Source organism: Macrobrachium rosenbergii, chromosome 38 (genome assembly GCF_040412425.1).
Source record: "Macrobrachium rosenbergii isolate ZJJX-2024 chromosome 38, ASM4041242v1, whole genome shotgun sequence".
NCBI lineage: Eukaryota > Metazoa > Arthropoda > Malacostraca > Decapoda > Palaemonidae > Macrobrachium > Macrobrachium rosenbergii.
Window position 1 is genome coordinate 143,505 of NC_089778.1, and position 26,826 is coordinate 170,330.

General features: G+C 37.4%; 2 long non-coding RNA genes across 2 annotated transcripts in view; one reads left to right on the forward strand and one right to left on the reverse strand.

Moving 5' to 3' along the window:
• LOC136825548 (uncharacterized) overlaps nt 1-3,739 on the forward strand; it is a 7,447-nt gene extending 3,708 nt beyond the window's left edge. Inside the window, exon 4 of the long non-coding RNA XR_010849369.1 lies at nt 3,609-3,739. This is a non-coding gene — a long non-coding RNA (uncharacterized lncRNA). The remainder of the gene's footprint in view (nt 1-3,608) is intronic.
• LOC136825549 (uncharacterized) overlaps nt 1-26,826 on the reverse strand; it is a 51,531-nt gene that overhangs the window by 8,475 nt on the left and 16,230 nt on the right. The window lies entirely within an intron of this gene.

Genomic DNA, 26,826 nt, shown 5'->3' on the forward strand with positions numbered 1-26,826 from the left:
TTCACAGAGTAGAATATTATTAGTATCATTATTCAGAAGATGAACCCTAGTCATATGGAACAAGCCCACCACAGGGGCCATTGACTTCAAATTCAAGCTTCCAGAGAATTTGTTGTTCATTAGGAAGAAGTAAGGGAAGGAGAACTTATTCTATTCACGGTGATCTTCAGGCGGGTGCCAGGTTTGTCTGTCTGTCTTGACTAGAAACGTTGTTTGTCCTTTTTTTATAAGTTATATTTTAACAGATCTTTTACTTGCACATTTGATCCCTGATCCCCTTTTCCTGCTGAGAGCAGCTAGATTTGCTGAACAGCAGCACAAATATGCAATGAATGTGTCTCGCTGTCGAATTTTTCAGTTCCGGAGGTCTTTTATTCCTCACACCATTGGACTGTGGAACAGCCTCCCTGGGGATGTCGTGCAATTAGAACTGCGAAAGTTAAAGCGAAGATGCAGTGAATTACTGCCCTAATGCTATATCCTTGCATTTCAATGCATTTTTTTGTCTATTTTTTAATCTATTTTTTTTAACAAGTGACATTCCTTCTTGATGATTTCCCTTTACCTTCTCTTACTTCCTAATGAACACCACATTCTTTAGAAGCTGAAGCTTGAATTTCAAGTCAATGGGGCTTTTGGTGGGCTTGTTCCATATGAATAGGGTTCACCTTGTGAACAATAATAGAGAATCTCTGTCTATTTTGATTGAGGCTGAAAACGCAACATCTCCACTCTAATCGCCGTAGCGGTGATCGTCATGGGTACGTTCTTTCTAATACTCTTTCTCTCCTCATTGCGAATGGTTCTTTCCAATACTCTTTCACTCCTCTTTGCGAATGGTTCTTTCCAATACTCTTTCACTCCTCTTTGCGAATGGTTCTTTCCAATACTCTTTCACTCCTCTTTGCGAATGGTTCTTTCCAATACTCTTTCACTCCTCTTTGCGAATGGTTCTTTCCAATACTCTTTCACTCCTCTTTGCGAATGGTTCTTTCCAATACTCTTTCACTCCTCTTTGCGAATGGTTCTTTCCAATACTCTTTCACTCCTCTTTGCGAATGGTTCTTTCCAATACTCTTTCACTCCTCTTTGCGAATGGTTCTTTCCAATACTCTTTCACTCCTCTTTGCGAATGGTTCTTTCCAATACTCTTTCACTCCTCTTTGCGAATGGTTCTTTCCAATACTCTTTCACTCCTCTTTGCGAATGGTTCTTTCCAATACTCTTTCACTCCTCTTTGTGAATGGTTCTTTCCAATACTCTTTTCACTCCTCTTTTGCGAATGGTTCTTTCCAATACTCTTTCACTCCTCTTTGCGAATGGTTCTTTCCAATACTCTTTTCACTCCTCTTTGCGAATGGTTCTTTCCAATACTCTTTCACTCCTCTTTGCGAATGGTTCTTTCCAATACTCTTTCACTCCTCTTTGCGAATGGTTCTTTCCAATACTCTTTTCACTCCTCTTTATGAATGGTTCTTTCCAATACTCTTTCACTCCTCTTTGCGAATGGTTCTTTCCAATACTCTTTCACTCCTCTTTGCGAATGGTTCTTTCCAATACTCTTTCACTCCTCTTTGCGAATGGTTCTTTCCAATACTCTTTCACTCCTCTTTGTGAATGGTTCTTTCCAATACTCTTTCACTCCTCTTTGCGAATGGTTCTTTCCAATACTCTTTCACTCCTCTTTGCGAATGGTTCTTTCCAATACTCTTTCACTCCTCTTTGCGAATGGTTCTTTCCAATACTCTTTCACTCCTCTTTGCGAATGGTTCTTTCCAATACTCTTTCACTCCTCTTTGCGAATGGTTCTTTCCAATACTCTTTCACTCCTCTTTGCGAATGGTTCTTTCCAATACTCTTTTCTCCTCTTTGCGAATGGTTCTTTCCAATACTCTTTCACTCCTCTTTGCGAATGGTTCTTTCCAATACTCTTTCACTCCTCTTTGCGAATGGTTCTTTCCAATACTCTTTCACTCCTCTTTGCGAATGGTTCTTTCCAATACTCTTTTCACTCCTCTTTGCGAATGGTTCTTTCCAATACTCTTTCACTCCTCTTTGCGAATGGTTCTTTCCAATACTCTTTCACTCCTCTTTGCGAATGGTTCTTTCCAATACTCTTTCACTCCTCTTTTGCGAATGGTTCTTTCCAATACTCTTTCACTCCCTCTTTGCGAATGGTTCTTTCCAATACTCTTTCACTCCTCTTTGCGAATGGTTCTTTCCAATACTCTTTCACTCCTCTTTGCGAATGGTTCTTTCCAATACTCTTTCACTCCTCTTTGTGAATGGTTCTTTCCAATACTCTTTCACTCCTCTTTGCGAATGGTTCTTTCCAATACTCTTTCACTCCTCTTTGCGAATGGTTCTTTCCAATACTCTTTCACTCCTCTTTGCGAATGGTTCTTTCCAATACTCTTTCATTCCTCTTTGCGAATGGTTTTCCCAATCTTCTACTTCTGTTCATACATTTCCCTGGTGATTTAACCCTTCTCACTTCTTTCCTTCTTCTGTCAACCGCACTTGGCTTTGCCTTGCCTTCTCCTAATTCATGAATTTGAATCTGGATCCTGAGTGCATATTCAAGTGTTGACATAGATGGCAAAGTTCAGGGTCAACGAGACAACCTTGAAATCAATTTTCCTGACCTCTAATACTAGACCTTGATTTTTCGATCCAGTCATTAAAGCTTTATCCTTTTGTCCCTCTTCTCAGTAGGATTTCATGAAAGGTAGTTCATCTGATCACTGGTCTTGCCTCAAGTCGTGTCTAGGCTTTATTTTCATTCGTCACCTCCTCTTTAGGAAATACTTTCCCTTGTTGCATCTTCTACAGCTCCTGCTTTCTTTCGCCACTTCTTCTGAAGGTCCTAGTGGCCTTGTCACCTCTCCTCTAGGTCCTACTTGCTATCTTGCGTCAGTCACCCTTTCTCTAAATCTTGCCCTCCTTTGTTGCGGAGTGGCCTTATTTTCATTTTTCTGAAGGGAATCTTATTGGCAGCATCCATTCCCTTGAGACTCCTCATGAGAAGATGTCCCTCTTCTCAGAAGTTGATGTTCTCGACTCGACAAACCACCACCGCACACTTTTACTGGGTGGAAATAAACAATACTTGGTTTGCATGGGGGTTTGGGGAATTTCTTTCTCTCGTCTGCCTCGGAATTTATTACTGCTTCTGATTTTCCCTACCCTTAGCCATCTATCTTTCCATCGCCACTTCCTCTAGGTTTAACTCCCACTCCTTATCCCTCCCCTTCATTCTGCTCTATTCATTAGGCCTTGAAATGCTGTATTCAGGTGGTCATGGGACCTTTTCTTCTCAGGGCTATTCATTCATTCAAGATTATCTCTTGGGTCGTTACCATTTGCTTTTGACGTAGGTAGGTCATTGGTATTGTTGTTATTGCTATTCTTTTTAATCTCGTTTTTCCTCTTTTTGGCTGATTTTGATCAGACTTGATAGGTAAGTGTCATCATACGAAATCCTTCTAAGAGTTTAATCAGAGCAGCATACACTAGTGATGAATGATGCCCGTTTTTAAGAATACTACCTCAGTTTTTCTTGTTCTTTGACGTCATGTTTCTGAAGCCTTTTATCTTATCTTTTTCAGGAGAGGCTTCAGGATTTTCAAACCTACCTTCAAACTAAAGTGGCCAACCTTTGCAATCAGAAGAATGAGAACTGGCGTTGTCCCCTGCTAGACTGAGACCCATTAAGATTCCTAATTTGATTGAAAACATTCTTTTCTTCATAATCTAGCATATATAAGAGCATATATATATATATATATATATATTTATATATATATATATATATATAATATATATATATATATGTTATATATATATATATATTTATTTATTTATTTATTTATTCAGTTATTTGTGTAATGGTACATACAGAAAGTAGTTAAAACAAACAACACAGCTTTTCTGATTAACATTTCAATTGCATTTCCATGTCTCCGGATTTTCTCCCATATACAGGTTTTATCACATTCATAAACTGACTAGTTTACTATTCTTGAAATGTAATACAAAGGAGTGAAAAGGTCTAACTTTACGTTGTCTGGGGAGAATCGAAGAAATTTGTTTATATTTTGCCGCGGTTGCAGATGTTCACTTCTTGATACTCCTCTTGTTGCTCGTCAATGCAAGTTCTCAGATTTCATTTGATTTTCCATCATCATACTTCATTTCAACAGGATTAGTAGATCCTGCCCAATTCTCACTACTTCGAAACCCGTGATGCTCCTCTCCCTAAAATATCTCACTCATAACTGTTTCTTCCAACACACCCCTCTCTCTCTCTATCTCTCTCTCTCTCTCTTCCTTCTCCCTCAGGCTCTCGTACGTTCTTCCAAACCTGAGTTTTTCCAGGGAAAATGAACCATTACCCCAGCATCCAGACCCAGGTTCATGCGTCAGCCTGAAGCCTGTCTCCTTCTTTGCAGGGTCTGTTGGAACTGTCCAAAGGATTAATTCAATACAGCACGCAGGGGGCTGGTTAACGAAGGTCCCATTTCTCTTTAGTACTGAACACGCATATGGGACTGCAAAAATGTGTCTGCTATTTTCGTAAGGTGAGCGGCAGCCATTTGCATGAAGAAGAGGTTGGATGCTGGGTTGATCTCTGGGAAAATCCTTTTTTTTTCAGGCCAAATCCTGGAGAACAGCGCATTTAGTTTTCGGATCATGAAAATTTTATCCTGTGTGATTTAGTTTCTAGTCTCTCTCTTAATAGGCCGATTTGAAATTAGTTTTAAGAATTTTTGCTAATATGATTATATGAATCTGTTGAAGTTGTGGATACAGAGCAGGTAGGTTAAATAATATTGCAGGAAATAATGATCGGTCCTGATTTATCTGTAACAGTTTATTTATCAGTATAAGACACTCAGTACGCAGGTAGCAGTATATAGCAGAGTTATGTTACATACATACACATACACAGTACATACATACATACATATAGCAGCGTGTGTGTGTGTGTATGTGCAGGTGTGTGCATAGCAATATGAAAATAATTGTGTAAAGTCACGCCATTGTGGTTCATTGATTTTTGTGAGACCATTGAAGTTCTGTAAATGCTTTATAATTTGGCTCATGATCACCAAAATATTTGCAGTGGTAATAAAACCCTATACAGATGGGAGGGATCGTTACCTTGTAACATCTGATAATTTTAATTATTTCTTTTTACTAAGAAATGACGAATGTAGAGTTATTAGCTCAAATGAATAATGTTCAGCCATTTGCAGCTTGCAGGATCACAGTTACATAAAATTATGTGCACCAATCTAATCCTCAGATAAAGAAAATAGGCACTGCAGCATGTTATATGCCGTTATGTTTCGTTTCTTCATTATTACGGCGCTCTGGTCAGATCTGTAGACAAATGAAAATTACAGCAGCCTGTTTACTTATTTTGTCGTTGTAGGCAACATTTGCGCCAAAACAGATAAATACAAAACAAAAATGTGTACCACCATTAAAATATGAGAAAAAGAATGACCTGTAATTACACGTTCGGAATTCATTTGTTATCATAAATGTTCAAAATAAACTGCTTCAATATCAAATACCTTTTCTTCTTGCTCCACAACGAATATAATCAATCACTTTTCTCTCAGTTCGAATGCGCATAAAGAAGACTACCGACGTAAACACAGAAATCATCAAGAAATGACGAGTGAATGAATGAAAGTAAAACTGGCAGAAAAGATATTAAAGGCTGTAAACTAAAGAGCGTTCTATTAAGGTTGTCAGACATCGCAACAGAAGAAACACGGAATAGCAGCAAGGCCCAGTTGTTGTCGTGGTGCAATATAAATTGTAGGAAGTTGCATGGGAACGAAAATGTATAATTTCAATATTTTGACCTCTATCGATACGCCATATTAAAATCACTTTTGGTCGAAAACATGGCTCACAGCTTCTTGAGCAGCGATCTCGAGAATAACGATTTGTGCGGCCTTCAGTGTCGCACAACAAAAATCATTTATCTGCTTGACTCAGTTTTTAACGACAGAAAACATCACAAAAGCCGGGAGTTATCGTCAAATTTCATTTCGATCTGCGAAGCCTCACTGTGCGAGCGTCGAAGCGTAATCACCGAAGTGAGATCGTCGAAATTAAAATGATAAGTGGTTATCACTTCTCGAAAGGTACGAACGTAAATAGTTTATGAAAGACGAAGAAAAATAAGAGCGTTGTTATAAACGTCGTTATTAAGAAATAGAAAACAAATGTATCGACATGGTTCAGGCTCGAAATCATCAGCTGCTTTCCCCAACGCCGACATACCTTCACAGCGCTCGTGCGCGTCATCGACGGTGGCACCTCCCCGTCGAAGACACCGGCCGCAGTCATTTTGAAATAATAACTCGAGAGACTGGAGACGATTCTACCGAGTCTATTTCATCTCAGCCTAGTGGAACCCGACCGAAATATCAGCACAACCTTCTGAACGCGATGCACTTTGCGCTCGAGTTGAAACGCATTTCTGAGCCTGGACAGATTATTGCTCCCAGACGACCGGTAATAGCGATTTTTTGGACAGTTTTAGATACCAGGTTTTGTGTTAATGATTATAGAAGAAAATTTGATGCTGTTGATTGTGCGGGAGGGTCAGTAGATTTTTATTAAAATGAAAAGACTCCCACCATACGACGGACAGAAAAGCTATTTTTCACAGCTGGCGAATGACTATGGGAGTATTCCAGATTAGCACTTCGTTATGACCACAGTCAGTTTGGAATGAGCTTTGTTGACTCCAGTTTGTCAGCTTCTTCTTCATAAATAATTGTGTAATCCTCTTCGCAGCTTACTGATAGCATGGGTCTTCAATTCACTATCAAAGACAGAATTACTGCACAAAATGGCTTGTCGATCTTGAAATAGTGCGACAAAGCCGTGGGATTCAAGCTGCGATTTGTAATGAGTGTCAGCAATGCACTGCACATGCACACACACACACACACACACACACACACACACACACACACACACACACACACACATATGAGCAGCAGCATATATATATATATAGTATATATATATATACATATATATATATATATATATATATATATAGTTATAGATGTAGACAAAGAAAGATGTATTTCAAGCTTGTCACAGGTAAAGTTTGCAGCCGACTTCTGAAATCATAAACACAAGACATTCAATGAGAAATGTTGAGTTTTATATAAAAATCACTTATAGATTTCAATGGGTGATTAAGAATTTTTATTTCTTACTTTCTTTTATTTACATACTCTTTAATTTCCTTATTTCATACTGTAAAAAACATGCATTTCATTTTCTGAACAAGGCTTTGTAGTCCAGATAACAACAATGCCCTCCTACTTCCATACCAGCTCTTCTCACGCTACCAGCTCAAAAAATACAAACCTCATCCACACAGAGAGAGAGAGAGAGAGAGAGAGAGAGAGAGAGAGAGAGAGAGAGAGAGAGAGAGATACAGCAGGATATTGACAGTGCAGACTCAGCAGCAGGTTTGAACTTTCATCAGTAATAATGATGAAAGTTAAAAATGATTCTCACACACACACACACACAATACACACATATATATATATATACATATACATATAATATATATATATATATATATATATATATATATATATATATATATATATATATATATACACATATATTTATATATATAACATATACAGTATATATATATATATATATATATATATATATATATATATATATATATATATATATATATAATATATATATAGTATATATATATATATATATATATATACATATATATATATATACAATATATATATATGTGTGTGTGTGTGTGTGTGTGTATGTAAAGATTATAAATATTGTTTATTTTTTTTTGTTCACAACATGAAGGTAATACATCAGTTTATTGATTTCTGTACTGGCATCATATCGAAAGTGACATCATGGTAATAGCAGTTGTGCACATGTGACTGGGACACGACAGCTTTTCTGACATTAAATGATATTAGAAGCTGATCACCGTGAATATTATGTTATTACGTAGCCAGGTAAGTATGTTCGTGTTTAGTTTTGCAGAGCCATTTATCAAGTCAATGTACTAGAAAATTCCATTGTTGCGCTTCAGTCATCTATTTTCATACTGGTGTTTAGATTGTATGTTGGCTTCGTATTTCTCGTCATAAGCAATTATAAACTGTCAACAATCACTACCATCATGGTAATCGATTTTTTGTAAAAGACTGCAGTATTTTATTGGAGAGTGGTACACGAACAGAATATGAACAGATAAAAAAGAAAATAACAAGGAACATTACGTCGTTGGTCATATGTCGTCATGAAGAAAATTCTTGATAACAGCGCTTCAGCAGTCAGCTCCCTACAGAGAAAAGTGTTTACCAGAATACTGAAAGCGACAATGCCTTCCCCAGGGTTGACCGAGTGAGACTCAGCTTACTGGCTGCAGTGAGACCAGTTACCGATACCGTGTCTTCCGACAGTGCTGCCTGATCGCTTCTCTCAACAGCTACCTTGCGCTCTTCAACATCTTGCCTTGACATACAGATTCGAATAATTCATTTGCAGTTTAGGAGCCATGACATATAACATACTGTATACTCCAGCTTAACTGCCAAGCAGGTCGCGTATTCATTCACCGATAATCGCAGGATATTCAATAATACAACAGTTATTCGAAAAGACAGATTACTTCCCAGCAATATATTTGTTACAATTGGGGCATCCTTCCGAATAGTTGGCAGAAACATTTTGGTCGTTTCGTATTTCGAAGATCACCGCACCACCAGCGTTAAATATATATCATTATTGCTAAGAGAGTTACCAGTACTTGTAATTATCGTTATCGTCATAACGATGAACAGATTTTTTAACCCAAAGATGTGCCTGTACCGTTAACAAAATTATGACACATGACCACTTTTTACCGCGAGCACAACGGGTGCGTGGTATATATATATATATATATATATATATATATATATGGCTATATATATATATATAGAGAGAGCAGAGAGAGATGTTCATCACGGCAATAGCAAGCTTACAAACACAAAATTTCATAGCAGCAGCCATTACGGTGCCAGCAGTTCTCATTAAAAGACGTGCTGGTCCGACGAATTTGTTCGAAGCTTGCAGACAGCATGGAACAGACGAATGTCATATGAATGGGGCGAAGAAAGAATGACAGTACGGCAGTGCAGAATAGCGGTTATGTAGATGGCACATTTCGTGCTATGAACGCCCGCGGCCAACACTGGCTGCGGCTTTGGCGAAATGGTTTATTACAGAAAGCTTATCAAGAAATTAATTACCAAAGTTTATGATTAAAATGAACGTATGATTCTTTTGCCTGGTCGCATTTAAAATTTTTTCGCTAAAAGCTTCTTATCAAACACTACATCATCACTCAATTCGAGACGTACCGTGAAATTTGATATATAAATAACTTGATGAATGATAACGCATTTTCATTATTGTTGACTCGTGCCTAGCCCGCAGCTTTAAATAAACATCGACTGCTCCTTCGGGACTAAAGAATATTAGCAACACAAATTTCGGTTAATTCACATACTGTCCTCCACAGCAGTTCTTAATTTACTACTATGCCTGCTGTTTCCTGTTTATAGCGTCGAAACGGAACATTCTGGGTTAAAAATCTTTATTCCAAAGACAACGCATTGAGCACTCATATTGCCCCAAAGAGTCACATGGAAAAGTGCCGCAATATCTGATGATAGCCTGAGCGCAGCCTGTTATAGCGAAAAACATACCGAAAAGAAAAGATCGATCTTCAGTCGTGCCACAACATGTGTCATGATGTTAAGGGCTCATCAGAAATCTTCCAGATGGAAGTGACAAAGACTGGCAATACAGTTAAGCTGAGAGTCGTGACTGACGTGCGAGTTACGTTGCTAATTACCACCTCTGAGAATACCTTCTGCAACAGTTTCAAGTTCACCCAGTATGAGTTTGCAGCACTTTACTCCAAAGAATGGTGCAGCTTGTTAAAGGTAAAGCTCACCAGCCGACCCATGAAATGTGTGAGTGAAGCCTTCAACCTAGCTGGTCTGTTGTGCGTTCATTTTCTGGTTCAAACATGTTTATTTGTTAACAAAAGTGCAACACAGCTCTTTGTATTTGACATTTTCTGCAACCTGGCTTAACTAAAGTAGCTTGTTGTTCTGGGAAATAATCATTGTGGGAGCGATAAAGTGCAGCTTATTTTGGTAGTTTAGTATCATTTCAGTCTCGTTATTGCAAGCTTGATATTAAATGCTTTATATCGGGCGTTAATTATCAAGCCGCACCTTGAATTTGCTCTTTCCGTTGTTAAAAACCGAATAGTGAAAAGAGTTACTCACCGAAACATTTAGAACATTAGCTTTGTTCAGCCTGGAAGGGGTCAAACACCGCATGTCTCGTCACGATTAGCGTTAAAGAGGCCATTGCAGCAGCAAACTTTGAAATTAACTTGGTTCATCATGGAGTCTCAAACAAATTATGTGAAGTTATCTGTGTCAATTTACCGGACATTCACTGGGAGGAGAAAAAAGCCAGCCATCGCTTGATGAGGCCGCGGCTCAGTTGCCTGGTCATCGCTTCTTCGCCAGCCACCCAACATGCCATGCTTGCGGTGTGTTCGCGTCGCTCATAAGTTGCTTCATTGCACAGTGTCAGCAAATACAGCTATTGGCTCAAGGGTGTGGTTGAATTCACCTTTGATCTCAGGAAGTCTCAGACAGTCGAATAGCTCATTTGGTATTTTATACAGCAACACTGACTGGTGAGATATTGCTGTGCGTTATTTTTACCTTGGTGCTTGTGCCATTATTTCCGTTTTATAATGTTCATTGTTCTCATTCAATATTGTTGTCTTTGGCGAGATTGTGCTTTAATTATCAGCTTCGGTAACTATCTTCAAAGAATGCTAGAGAAATGATACATATTGAACACAGATGTAATACGTGATGCCATTTTTCGTTTATAGTTGGGTCTGCCTTCTAAGTGTATATTTCATTATTTTCCCACAGTGACATTGTTTATTGCTCACACAAGACAAAATATTTTTGTTTTGACGACCATTAATTTACTTTAGCCACTGTCTAAATTTGATGATTTAGCCACGAGATTTGCAAATCTTGAAACTCCCCGAAATAATATCGTGCGAATTCGAAAATATTTATGTCCTTCGAAATTATCACCTCTATTGACCATTTACTCGAAATTGCGAGAAATTGAGAATTTGCAATATATATATACATACATACATATATATACATATATATATATACATATACATATATAAAGAAATATGTTATTGTTATAGCATATATATATATATATATATATACATATATACATACATATTATAGCAGCACATATATAATATGTTATTAAGATATATACATGGTTGATCTGTCTGTTCAGTTATCAAAACAGAAACAGATAAAAGAGCACACCATCTGACAGCAAAGATCGCTCAGCAGCGTTTCGGCACCATACCAGCCGTTAACGGCGCAACAGAAACATAGTTCGCGCCAACTGAAAACGTCGTTTACGAAAAAGGCGTAGTTTCGTCCGACCATCATGGCCGATCGATTGATGACCGTCGAAACAATCTCTTCAATTATTCACAAATACAGCACTTTATCACCAGTTAAGTCCATACGCGTGTCCATTACGAATTTTCAGTTTGATTGTGTCGGCGTTATGATTCCATTCGTGTTTTCACGCCTCTCAACATTAATAACGAAGAAAATACACACTATAGAAATACTCAGTATTCGGTAAGTAAAGAAAGAAAAGCTTTTTAAATAAAAATATTTATATTTTGGTTAACAACTTAATCAATGTCGGCGATGGAAAGATAAACTACGGGAAGTCGAAGGAGCCTGAGGAAGGGGGAGTTTGTAATGCAGAGCGTCTGTCGGAAAGTTCGAGTTCGTGGACACATCCGTTACACCACGTCGACCAACAATTGAAGACGAAGTAGATGGTCTTCGGCGAAATGTCAGCAATCACGACCGGAGTCGAAAGTTCAGATACCTGCTGTCAGCAGCTCGACCGGGGAAGACACCAGTAAGTACACGTTACCGGCATAAGCAAACTACTCAGTGCCGGCCAACGCTTCAGACCGCGAGTCTTCCACACTTCCCGAAGCGTATTTTTGCCGCGGTCGCTCGAGTTGAACCAGTATCGTCCACAAAGATCATCCAACAGTTCATTCTAAATACTAGAGCAGTCCTCAAAGAACATTCAACAAGACGAGGCCGTTCTCTCTTCAAAGTCATGCTCAAGTTTCTCGTGGGAGTCAGTTATACCACTTTATTCTCCAGCAAATGGGAAAATAAATAAGATATGAATCTTGTCAATTAGCACATAACATTGGTCAATAATAGCAAAGGTAACAATATTATTTCAAATACCATTCTCTTTCATGAAAGTGCATGGCAGTTTATGAGCATTTTGTAAGTGAAAATGACACACTATAGTTAATAAGACAAGAGACAATAAAAGTGATATTTGCAAGGTTAATTTTTTCAACATTAGTCGTTAAATGTATCATAAAAGCCTTGAATAGACTTCACTAATAAAATAAATAGAATCCAAATATAAAATATCACAGTACCTAAGTGACATAAAAGATGATGAAAATGAACTGGTGTGCCATTTTGAAAGGATGCATAATCGAGAGTAAAGAAACGTGAATACATAGCTCAATTTCTTTTGTCACTTTCTGGATGACCAAAGAAGTGTCAATGTTCGTATTGAAGGCCTGAGTTTAGTGCTCAGTTTGTACTTATGTTACCTGGCCCATTATTTGAACATGCATGTGACTTCGTCATTTTTTCAAAGTGGCTCATACGTCTGTAATGACGCAATTGTTTAATCGTGCAGCCTTTCTAAGCCTAGCCCAATATCATAAAAATGAAACTTCTGCTTGCAATGTCTCACTGTGCATTTCTTTTTGCGCTTGAGCCTGGTGGCTGCCATTGTTCAGAGCCAGCAATATAAGCTTGAGCTGAAAAGTCATTCTCTCTGTCAAAAACAGCTGGTCAGTTCGCACATATTTAATTTGCCTCGTAAATATTTATTTTCTTCAGTAAGCACCTATAAAAGTCGAGTGATTAAGGCAGCCACTTCATAGCTGAAACCTGTTAACATGTGTGCTCAATTTCTAGAATCATACAGTTAGTGCCTTCGTTTCAGAGCATGTCTACGAATAAAGGAACAATTTTCATTTCATTTTTATGTACCTACTTATAGATTTCTTCTCTTGTACAGCAAAAGGAGTACTAATGTACCCAAAATGGTTTTCAAGTTCAATTGCATAGGTAAAGGCAGATACCACAAGAAAGGCCAAAGTTAAGGGTCAGAGGATTTACCCACCATACCTTTCATCATTTGATGGTAAAATAGCAAGATTGCATCAGCCAGAATTTCAGTTCAGGAGTCTCTTCACTGAAAAGACAGGTTTGCTCACTGTACATTTCAGATATGGGTCTTTGTGCTGGATGTGACCACGGCAGACTGCAGATTAAAATGACTATACTAAATGTGGTATTTCCGCCGTGGCTAAGACGCCTGGCCCAACGAACGATCGTTGCCAAACAAAAGACGAGAAGCACAATACTTTAAAGAGCGCGCAAACGTATCGGGCCAGCAGGATGCGGGTCTCATTACTCATAAAGCCGTCGCTGCTCCTTCATTCATTGCACTAATCTTGAACACTAATCAGCGTTGACACGGTGCATTCATTGCGACAAGAATATTCAGAAAGAAAGAAAGAAAGCAGTTGGTCATACCAGTTCTTCGTTATTTGCACATTGAGCCAACGATAACGAACGAACGAATAAAATTGATACAGTTTAACAATAGACAGCGATGCCGTAACACTGCAGATGTTACGTTTGATAAAGAAACAAAGATTGCTGAATGCGATTTAGTTTTCGAATAGCGAGATATTTTCTCAGCATATCGTCGCCGGCGCGATACCTTCATCTTGTTCAGACGATCATTTCAGAGCTGGCGCGAGTATCAACATTTGACATCGCCGGGCAACAACTCTGAATCCCGTATATCGCCGCTCTCTCTTTGGTATTCGTAGCCTTCTCAAGCCCGATTTTATGAGTCTGTTTTTGCTTCGGCATTTACGGCAAAGTTGCCTTCGAACATCCTGAGCACTGAAATTACGGGGTCTGCCTTCGATGGGAGGGAAAAACTCGAAAACAGAATTATTCGAATTATCGCCGATAAGCCATTACCACGATATACATTATCACATAACCGTCATTTTGAAACTTCTTTACTATTCCTGAAACTCTTTGTACCAAGACAAGTGCTTGCTTCCTTCCGGCAACATAGCTTAACGGTAATATGAAAGTTTACTTCTCATGTTTAATTGTTATTCGCCAGTTTTCCGGGTGTTAAAAGAAGTGAATAATAAAAAGCATTTCTTTTTCACTGGCATGCCTTTATAACTTCTCAGAAGGATTTGATTTTGACTTCCACCTGCAACAATTACGTGGTGTCAATAAGATAGCGTCAGATACCGATAGTTTCACACATACAAAATTATTTGTGGGAGAATGTCATTCCCCCATCTCTCAAAGAAATTACCACTGGCAAAATATCAACAGTTGCGTTGGGGCTTCCCGCCGTGATTTCATCACAGTTAGCGAATGGTCAGTTCTCTTCGTTACTCACTACGAAAAGGGAGGAAATGCCATACATGCCGCTCTTCTCTTTGCGAACGACGAAGTCAAACAGTTTGGAATATTTCAAGAGCCAGAATGTTCAGTTATGTAAATAATATCGTGAAGAATTTTAGCGTTATTAAAGCTGTCTCGTACTCGCCTCTTCCGGAATATTGTTCATTGAAGGTTACTTTTATTGTTTTCAAAAAAATATTGCTGTTTTGTTCAGCCGTTCGTCAGATCTTAAAAATAACAGGTTGAGGGTTGCAATCTCCAGTATATTTCCGATCATCTACCTCCAATCATCAGACACACCAAACGCCAGCCCCCACAGTAGTTTATTTTAGTTGTTGTTAGTTATAATCGCACAGCGTTAGTTAATACCGAATGTTACTGATGGGCCGCGGCTGAGGTATGAAAGCCACCATCGACAGAAAACCACAGTGTTTAGTTACCAGCAGCATTTTTACTTGTTGTTTTAGAGAAGCAATTTATATATAGCATAGTTACATGCTGCTATTGTTGCTGTTACATACATATATACACATATACATACATACATACATGTTAGCATAGCAGCAGTAGCCTTTTTTTATCCATCGACTTCGATGCACGTAATGCCCGAAAGCGTTCGAGATTACTCGATTGCGAAACAAGATTTGCGTCTTTCGCAGCATAAATGTCTTCGGTATCTTTCCAATTCTTCAGTAATCGTCGAGTTGAATACACGACTTCGTTGCATTAGACATTCATCATTGTGAACAGCCTGATTTTTTCCTCAGCTCAGGAAATATTCCGAGGAGTGTGTGTAAAGTTGCTTTCGTTATCATAATTATACTTACACGGATCGAATTTAACATGTTTGTAGTTGAGAACAGGAAAGTTATGGCACATCTGTGTCTTCCCTTCCCCTTTATATTGTGTCTTGTGCACCCATTGTGTTGTAGGTCAGACGGTACTATTTCGATTTCGAATATCATATTTAGCAACAATCTCTTTCGACACAGTCAGCTCTCGCACTGTATATTGTACTGCTCACTTCACTTCTTTTTGTTCTGCTCACATGTGTTACTCCAGCCCAACCCGTGCTTAGGGTATTTTTTGTCAACTCAACTCGCAGGATGCGTATTCATTTCACAAATTTTTAACAGTCGATACCACACAGACCAAATATTTAAATTTATTTACGTAAATTTTAGGCGACATTTATTTGGAAGTATCTTAACATTTTGCTTCACTACTTTTCGAACTTCGTTCTCGCTATATGTAGTAGCACCAAGTGCTGTAACCTCTCCTCTCCCCATCAGCTAACACAATCTCCCTCACCTCGTTTTCTGTGGTCCCCTTTCACCTTCCTTACCAGAGCCTGTCAGATTTAACAGGCTACACATTTCATTAATCCACTATTTAATTTTCTGGTTAGTCGATTGTCGTACAGGTTTACGAATTTTTTTATTTTTTTTTATAAAAGAACAGTACATAGAGCGTGAGCACATGAATGGTGTCGGTGTGATAGAGTTTTCACTGGTTTTTTTAGTAGTGAGATCGGGAAGGAAAGATTAAGGGTAGGGACAGATAGCCTTCTTGTTACACGAACGAGACTCCAAAGGTCGATAATTTCTCTTTGAATGAAATAAATGATTGAAAAAACGTACAAAAAGCTCTCTCTTTAGTTATTTCCATACTTTCGCTCCAGAAATATGTACAAGTGCAGTAGTAACAGTCTCTTGCAGCTTTTTTCTTGACCTTCACTAACTCACATGCTAAAGTTAGTAAACATAAACTACGCACTGGTAACGCCCGCCGGGAGGAATAATACTCGACTGGCGTAGAATCGTTTTCTGAGGTGTCATGCAGGACTCTATTTGTTTAGCGAGTCTGCAAATTAAGCAATGGTAACCGCCGATAATGACGCAGCAGCCAGCCGTTCACATTTTGGGTATGCAAATTGTAAAAGTCGCTGAAATGATATTGTCTTTTGTTACACTAGAGACACAATGCTTCTAATGTAAGATTGTTTACGCATACTTCAAGAGTCGTCCAGCTTTAACAATTCAAAGTGAGTAGGCAAATATTTTGCGTAATGTTGTTATACCCCATTTTTTCGACATAGCAGCTTGGTGATGAATGTTGTTACAAGACCGATGTGAAGAATATTTGCTTTTCTATAAAGTTTCAGAGCTCAAGAAACCAAGAAATGACTAAAAGAACAAAAGCTACATTGTAATTATGCGAGTTGTTTCATTTAAAGATAAAGTTAAAAATATGCTAACACTAAAAACACGAAATGTGAGACCAAATGAAACATTTATATATGATTTCTGTGTGATTGCACTTCAGATAGTTACAACATGAATGAGTTTAATGGGATGTTGCAATGTTACGAACTAGATTTTCTGGTTTCGATCAGCGACGACAATACCTGAAGGGTCTTCTCCTCGATTATGCTCCTCGAGGTAAATTTCACTACTTGCATCTCAATTAAGTTCTCTGATGCTCACAGTGAACCGACATAGCTGCACTGTACCGAAGGGTAAAGTTTATCGTTATTCGATATCGTCCGTTTTTTAATTTGCCAGAGGATGTTGCAAATGATTTAATAGTTAATCAGGCTTGGGAATAATTCCATACTGAATACGAATCGCGAATACGTTGTTTCAGCGGTCACTCAAACCACGTTTGTTTTAGAAATACTGATAGTGACTTAACCGCGCACTTATCAATTGGTAATTAGATTCACGACAGAAACACAATATCGCGTAGATCGTGAATCATGTTGCACATTAAACAGACCGGAGTTTCCAGCTTCAGGCGATATTTGATGATCGTAGTTCGATAGTCTTTGAAACACATACTGAGATTTTCACTTAATGTGCAAGGACATCTTAAGGGTCTCTCTATACTGTATGAAAATTTTTAGCTTTGTCACAGCCCGCAGTTCACGAGTCTTCAAGACAGTGCAAAGGTACATCTGCTAAACAGCTACGACAGCTTTGTGGTAGTTCGACTGTAAATACAAAGAAAGCTTTCTCAGCACCAAGTGTTTTGTTCATTACTGAAAGCTGCATCAACACCACGCCGGGAAAGAAGAAACATACTTTGGGAAGTCCTTGAAACAGCAGAAGATTATTCATATGTCATGAGCAATCAAAAGTGAATTTCATCTGTAATACAGGCATGACAATCTAGATAGGAGAGATCTTATTTCAGGATATCTGAGATGAATCTGGTTAATGTATAAATATTTTGCGATTTCATTGGTTGTTTGACAAATGGTTTTATGTTCAAAAATGACATTGTTATATTCAGGCTTGATAAAACAAAAGTAAAACTACTCTCAAAGACTACTATATTGAACATGAATAGATCAAGAAATAGATAATAGAAAGAATTATGTCGTGTTAGTGAGACACTGAGTGTCTACGAGGTACTTGAAGATGTTTGTTGAGGTTACTGATTTGTTAAAATTAACCTTTTTTCAACTTGAGTACATCAAAGCAAATCAAATGTAGCTCGTTATATATATATATATACATATATACATATATATATATATATATATATATATATATATATATATATATATATATATATATAAATACATATACACACATATACGTATACATAAATACATATATATATATATATATATATATATATATATTATATGTACATATATACATATATACATACATATACATACAAAGTACATAATATATATACATATATATATATATAATCATCAAGTTGTGTTGCCGAGTGTTCTCGAGTCACTAGGTGTACTCAAATCATTTATCATCTATACTCTCTCTCTTGGTGATGAGCCTCCAAAGTAAAGTTGAATGTATGTTAAACAAATTCTGTAGCTTAATATATATTATTACAATATATACAAGGTTGCATGACAAAAGGTATATAATATATACATATTGTTACATATTGTTGCTGTTGCTACAGCATGATATATATATGTGTGTGTGTATGTGTGTGTGTGTGTGTGTGTGTAAAGGTCCAGTTGGAGCATGTTAGGCTGCTCATTACACGATTCACAACATATTTTATAAATAAACAAACAGAAATGCCACAGCAGCTGACTGGTACCGCCTCACTGCCTATCTACGCACTACTGGTCTCTCTTTCCTCCACAATTTTTCAAGCTGTACCTTAAACTGATAAAACATAAATGACCGGAACATTTAGATACAATACATATCTACTGTTAAATTATAAAAAGTGTCATTAAACTCTGGTACTTGGTTGATATGTCATTTTCAAATTACAAAGTTATTGTTGTCTTCCAATGTTCGTGGTTTGCAAATAGTAATAGAAAAATTAATAAAAGTAAATTTGTAATGAGTAGGTTCCGAGTTAAGATTTCATAAAGAAAGCGGCAGCACAGCGGGATTTAACGTAAAGCTTTAGTTTAGAATTCTCATTATCGTTTAAATTCAGATCGGATGTTGCTTGGATACATTACTCATTGTTAACAAGTTCACTTTGAAAGAAGTTTTAATATTCAACTTCTCGACTAGGCACGATGCAATTTTTTCCGCAATATAAAATTTATTAATCTCACAGGTCATGTTGAAGGTCTTCGCCAACTTGATACCATTGTAGTTACTCTTCTTCTTTGCAGAGAAATTAGATAGATTGCGCCAAGGAGTTTGTGTTTACTCGTCACCGGCCTTCTGCGTAATCATCAACATGCATGTACGGCACAATGTACGTTAACATTCCTGGGTCACATTACACGTGTTATGGGTTTCAGTTGCGAATTATTTGCCGCGTTCCTTCAAGAGGTCATTGTCTATTTTCCTTCTCGTTAAAACATTGCCGAAAATACTCAGCAAAAGTTGGCCTATGGAATTGTCGACATTCTAAGATTTCTCTAGATAAAAGAATGCTCACATCGCTAAGATTACACGAAAGACAGTTCAAGGAGTGAGCACTAGATACGTTGCTTAAGTTTTTGAATATGGTTAGGCCTGAGCACCATATATTTCTCTGTGACTTGCGGGATATAGTTTGCTCATGAAACATATTACTGAAACAAATCTCCGAAGAAGAGGTTATCTCATCATGCTTTGCAACACGTTCGTTACATGAAACAAAGTGCGTTATTAGGAATTACTACATCATTTAGAATGTCATCTAAGACAACAAGAAATTTTCAACAATTGCTGCAAATCACTTGCCTTCCTCCTTCCTCTCCTTCTTTCCGCTCAATCAACGTTAAGCCGTAATGTTTTCGACGGTTGAACTTGAAGGTCAATCCTCGAGAGGCGGCCATCCGGCAAACTTACTTCCATGGTTGCTAGTACTGCCTCTGTATTTATTTATGGACTGGGAAGCTTTCGGCATTTATGACTTCCAAAATGGAACACGTTGTTTAGCCGTAGTCGTTATAGCTTTAGAGCATGATAGTCTCTTCAGGCTTGCCAGCATGATCCATTATTATACGCGTGTTCATGCGTGAAGGCGCCTGTAGTTAATGTAGTAGCGGTTGGTCGTATATTTTTTTCAGTTTACTTCGAGCTTGAGATAATCGTCCTGACAAATGAAATAACATTATGTGTTACCGATAGTTCATTCATATACTGAAACATATTTACCATTTCGGATGGTCACCGGAAAATTCATCTCCATTTTGATCATTGACCTGCAAAAAGGTGGTTAAAGCAGTGGGGAGGCACACTACTTTCATAGCGTACAATTATCATGACCATCAACATCAGATACGGGCATGCATTTTTGTAAGTACAGCAAGGCTGTGGTCGCAGTTAAAGTCGCGTTAAACAAAGGTTCGAAGTGTCTGGTCATAAAGGAAAGAGCGAGATCAGCATAGAGCTGTGAGTTATAGCTCTCACCTCACCAGTTCTTTCTTCAAACTGGCAAGTGAGCAGCCTTTTACTGTGCCAATAGCAGAACCTTGTAAGAAAAGTCAAATAAAGCTCAAAATGTCAGTCACAGTTTCTCTCTCTCTCTCTCTCTCTCTCTCTCTCTCTCTCTCTCTCTCTCTCTCTCTCTCTCTCTCTCTCTCTCCTCTCTTCAGTGATTTGTGCCAGCATCCTCGGCCATAGCCCAGTCAATAAATACTTCGAATCAGTTATTCAGAGCCAAAGTTGCAAATGACATATTCTCTTAATAGTACGCTGCTTTCACACGTGTTATGTTTGTCAAACATTTTATCAGCATTTGCTCATATTGAACGGCGTTTCGTTTAAAAAGTATCATAACGTCAACATAATCTAGAGATCTGTGTAATACGCGTTTGCCACTTGTTGTTATTCGGCAAGGGTTCGTGTCGAACTTTCTCTGCATCACCCGGGTATTTTCACTGCACATTCGAGCATTAGATGTTCACTTCGACGCAAGGAACAATCAGCGTTTCATAATAACCGCAGCTTAAATGAAAAAATAAAGTGTTTCGGGAACGTATTTGAGTTAACGAATATCCGCGAAAAATATCCAAATAGTAAGACCGCTCAACCGAACATTTTAGCAAAAGTGAAACATAAACAAAGCAGTGCTATAGTATTTGAAAGATTTCAGCAGAAAAACTTACCCTACGAAATGTAAATAACCGAATAGCTAAATACTAGCAAAGTGCAAAAGAAACATCGTCATATTCGTTACAGTGCCTCCGGCGCGAATGTATCTGCGAACAAAGATGGAGAAAGTTCACGGTCGAACACTTCGCGTACGGAGGCCGTATTTGCAGAGAAGCGAGCTGGTGTTGGCTTACCTGTGAACCGTTCAACCATATACTTTCTAAGATAGTCAAGTCACAAAAATATATTCGAAATGCCGTAATTAACGCTCATCGCTTCGGCCGAAAACGCAGATATGGTTTAGAGTTAGAAATAAAAGTTTGTTACAGAATAAGCTGCAAAGTTGATGTTATAGCCCTCGAAAGCCTTGTAAATTATAGCAGGTGCCGATCTTCCTGTTTTCAGCCGAAGGTGGGCACTAATGTCGCACGCGGTTAGTGCGTCAGGGCTCACAGCCTGTCTCCGTGCCGAGGGCCTGCCTCTTCCCAGCCGACCTCAGGCTGGACCATTACCGACCAGGCTGGTCGATTTGCGCAGCGGTCACCGTAGCCAGTCAGCAGCGGCGATTTGAATTCCTGCTCTCTCGACTGGTAAAGTCGAGAACAAGGAACACAAAAGCCAACACAGCGATGGCTACTTCTGTCATAGAATAGCCGTAGCAGGTAGTCGATGCCACTGTGTCTCCGTCACACACAAAAATGGAGCGCTTCAACCACTCTGTTTGAGGTCATAAATATAGTCATCATGAACAACAGCACAGTAGCCAACTTGAGCTATGAACGAACTTCAAAAGCCCATCCATTATCGCTGATTCAGGGAATTGCTCACCATTCCGTCGTTAGTCTGTTAATTTTTCCCTCAGCCTACGACTTCATCGCCAGGCTCCCCGACAGGCTCATTCTCCAACATAACTACCAGAAAATGCTCTATTTCATTTAGAATTCTTTTCTTCAGACTTTCATGATACAGATTACCCATGACTTTACGTTTTTCCAAAGAAGCTCTGTTTCTTGATTACTGTAGCATACGAGCCATATTCACAATTTAGTGCTTGTAGATAACCAGTCATTTCCTCAACACATTAAAAGGGGACACCGGGATAGCCCAAAACATTCCACGCTTCTAAGACAAACGAATTCCAAATCTTGCTTCACACAATTGTAAAGGCCAAGGAGAGAGAGAGAGAGTTATATATATATATATATATATATATATATAGAGAGAGAGAGAGTTGATTATCGTTGCAGATGAGTTTATATGCTGAGATAAGTGGCTGCGTAGCCACATGCCGGCAGCGAGAGGTTAACAGGAAATAGTAGTTGTTTATCTGTGAATAGCACAGCCATACATTTGGGATAACATGGAGTTGAATTCAATATCACGACAATCTGACGTATGTTCTGGCTGCAGAACAAAATAAACAACAGGCACTGGCTGAATAATATACGATCAGACGAGGTCGACAGTTTATACTAAATAAGTGATGATACAGGGAGAGCGCGAATCATGACACAGACAGTAATGAGTATATGCAAGATATTTAATATCAACAATAGCAGAAATTGTCGATTTGTTAACTTAACTTGCTTGAAGTGTATAACATATTTAATTGCAAGCCGATTACAAATAATAGGAAGCAGTTCTGCTCTAATGTGCTCATTTCACACAGTCTCTTAGTACAAAAGAATCAAACTACGAATCATTGTCAACCTTTCTGTGCGAACACTATTCTTCTTCTGGCAAAATTATTTCGAGTATTCGTTACAGAAATTCATAAACATTTGCAGTCGTCTCGAATTATTAAGAACTGGCTTTGGCATAATGCTCGTGTCATCACCTATCGTTTCAGAGTTACAATAATGGTAATATCGCAGGTAATTGCGAAGACGAATCATTTACTAAAGCTCGAAAAAGCTAATTAGGCCTTAAAGCCTGAACATACTGACTGTTTCAAGGTGCACACTAATATATCAAAGTGTATAAACAAATAGTGGGCAAGCTTGTTGCAATTTATTTTTTAGAATAAAAATTGAGTTAGAAAGTTAATACTGAGAAAACGTATGAACTCAAAATATTTGAAAAATATTATTCGTGAAAAAACATGGGAAGTATATAACTGTTGCATGTGGTGTGTGTAAAGGCATGTGTGTGTGTATATATATACATACATACATATATATACATATACATAAGGCTATATATATGTATATATATACATACATATATATATATATATACATATATCATAAGAGAAAGATAGTTAGACAAAATATACTTAATTTCCATTTAGTACAAACTGAAAATGGTGATAATCGTTGAAGCATAATACTGAAAGTTCTCAAGAAAGTACAGTTTTGCAGAAGGAAAAATAAAGAGTAGTTTTAATATCATGTATATCACTCCTCGAAGGTGTTAGCTTGTGCAAATATTGTTTAAGTGGCATCATGGCCAGAAACTGTTTCTGTTAAAGCGACATTTCACTTCAAAGACCTAGCCAACTAAACACTTGTTTCTTAAAAGGAATTTATGGGGTCAGGAGGGAATACACCACGAAATAGCATCGGAATAACTGTTTACTAAATATTTTCCTCGCCGTATTATAGCAGTCAGCCTGACTGACATTTTAAAACACTGTGTCCGTTTTCCAACATGCACATCTCCAGCTTCTTGAGATGCCAAATAAAAAGATTTGAGTTAACTGTGGTCGCATAGTCAGCTTCAGATTTTCGCCTGCCTCTTTCATCCCACTCATAAATAATTTTAGCCTAATACCATTTAAACTATTTGTTCAAAGTTTAAACATTGTATATATAGAAGATTTGGCACCATTGAATTAGTCTCTTGAGCATAGCAGATAAATAAATAAATACTATACTGGCATTTGGGTCGACACAAAGAAAAATAGAAAGATTACCTGCAGAAGTATTATTTTCTGACATCAGTTATAATACTAATGAGCAGCAAATGAAACACCTGCTATGATTTATTTAGGTCTCAAATAAATTCTGTTGATACACAGCATATATAAGGTAAAGTATAAGTACTCACAAATCTTATTCAGATACGAATATAAATCATAAAGGATATTTCAGTGCACGGTCATTTCCATACAAAGGTTATGTAGCTGAGAAGGTAGCTAAACTTGTCAACTAGTGCAAATCTTTTCACAGTATAGTATTTGCTTAAAAACTCTTTACTGATCATTTAGGTGCCAGAGTGGTGTTATTTGGTTTGTCATTTTATCAGCCATATGTAAAGGACTAATTCACACCAGAGTTCAAGCAAAATATTTATACATATACAAATGTTTAAACTTGAGACAAATAGACAAACAGGCAGACAGACAAAAGATTGTATGAATGCTAGAATCAAAAGAAACACATAAAAATCGAAGGAAGTCTGGAAGCTGGTTCTGCGATTACAGTTTACTAATCTTTAGTTTGGCATCAAACTAAAATGGTAAAATAATTATGATAGTTTTGGTGTTTTAAAATAATCAGTCAAACTTACACTTATAATATATTGGCAGGAAATGAAAATAGCTTAATTAGACAGTTAATTCCAGTACTTTATTTCATCGGTGTATTCTCCTACTTATAAATTCACTTAAAATTAAGTGTTTAGTCGGATAAGATTTTAGAGTAACATCACAATAGAGCGTTTCATATTATGATGCCGCCGTGATGTTTGCACAAATAGCTTACCTTCAGGAATGAAGGTACGCTGATATTAAAACTACTCTTATTTTCCTCTGTAAATATTACTTTAGAGAACTTTCCAGTAATTATATTGTGCCAGCTGATTATCACCATTTTTCAGTTTGGCCCACTTTTTAGGCAGGTCGTAAGTAAGTTAAAATTATCATTAATTCTTTTATCCCAACTTATACTATGATATATATATATATATATATATATATATATATATATATATATATATATATATATATATATATATGTATATATATATATATATATATATATATATACACACACACACACACATACACGCACACACACACACATGCAACCGTTATATACTTCCCATGTTTTCACAGGAATGATATTTTTCAAATATTACATTCACTCGTTTTCTCAAATATTAGCTTTCTAAATTCAATTTTTTATTCTAAAATGTAATTTCAACAAGCCCTTTTTCGATTGATTATACACTTGATGTAAAGTGAGGGTTGTTGGTAGTCAATGTTCCAGACTCTTTAAGATAACAAAAGCTTTTTCGGAACTGAGAGCATAAATGGTCGTTCATCTTACAATTTACCTCTGCATTATTACCATTATTGCCAACTTTCCGCTGTATAAACATTCATTAATTGTTACTGAGGCATTATGCCAGAAAAAAAAATAGTTCTTAATGTTCGAAAACGACCTTAGAGTGTTTTATATCATAAATTTCTGGGTGTCTTTAAAGATACTCAGAAATAGACATTTTGCAGAAAGGAATAAGTGTTCCTTTAGAAGATTTGATAGTAATGGTTCATGTGTTTGAGTTAACAATATGAAGTCTGTGTAAGGTATTATGCACTAGGTCTTAGAACCTGTTTCCTATATTTGTAACCAGCTTACCGATTAAATATGTTGTACACTTCTGATAAATCGACAATTTGCTAGCAATTGATTTACTATTAAATATTTTTCATAAACTTTAGTCACAATGTCATGATTCGCGTCCGTATGACAATGCAGGTCGTACTTTATTTAAGTATAAACTTACTTTTGTATACAGGTTCGATCTATTGGATGTCAATATCTTATTCAGGCTGTATTGTACGTCTTTGTCCGTGAATATTTGAAAGATTCAACTCCATTGATGGATTGTACATATAGCATATTATACAAATGTAGAAGAAACAAGCATGGTTATAAGCACTAATGGTTAGGTAAACATTTGTTTCGATAATATTCTCAGCTGCTGCAGCTGCACTAGCCGCTTTATGCCAGCATATAAACTCATCTGCAGTGTAGCCGATCCTTCTTCTTCTTTCTTTCCTCTAACTCTCTCCTTCTTCTTCTAATTATAAACAAAGATTTAAAATTAAGCTGTCTTCTCGGTACGGAATATTCTTGTGGCCATCAGTATCCAGAAAGAAAGCTTGTAAAAGTAGGGAAAAATATTTAATTATCTTCTAAGCACCAAATTAATAGTGGAAAAGTACGAAACAAAATGAAAATACAAATGAAGATAAAGAAACAAACTCTTTGGAAAACGTTACTTGAGTCTGGAAGCAATCTGTCGTGAAGTCGAAGAAGAATTCTAAGTAAATAGAGCATTTTTCTTGGCAAAGTTTATGTTTGGAGCAATTTATATCAAGGGAGCCTGAGGTTGGAACCAAGGAAATTTGGGGGGAAAATTATGACCAGCGATATGATGAGTTGGGTGAGGTCGTCGGCTCCTGAAGATCATGATAATGGATGGGCTTTGAGAAGTTCATTCCGCCAGAAATCAAAAGTTGGTGTTGTTGCTGTTGTTTCATGATGACTATATTTATTCTGTGACCTGAGGTTTTTTAATTATGTTTCTATACTTACAGCTAT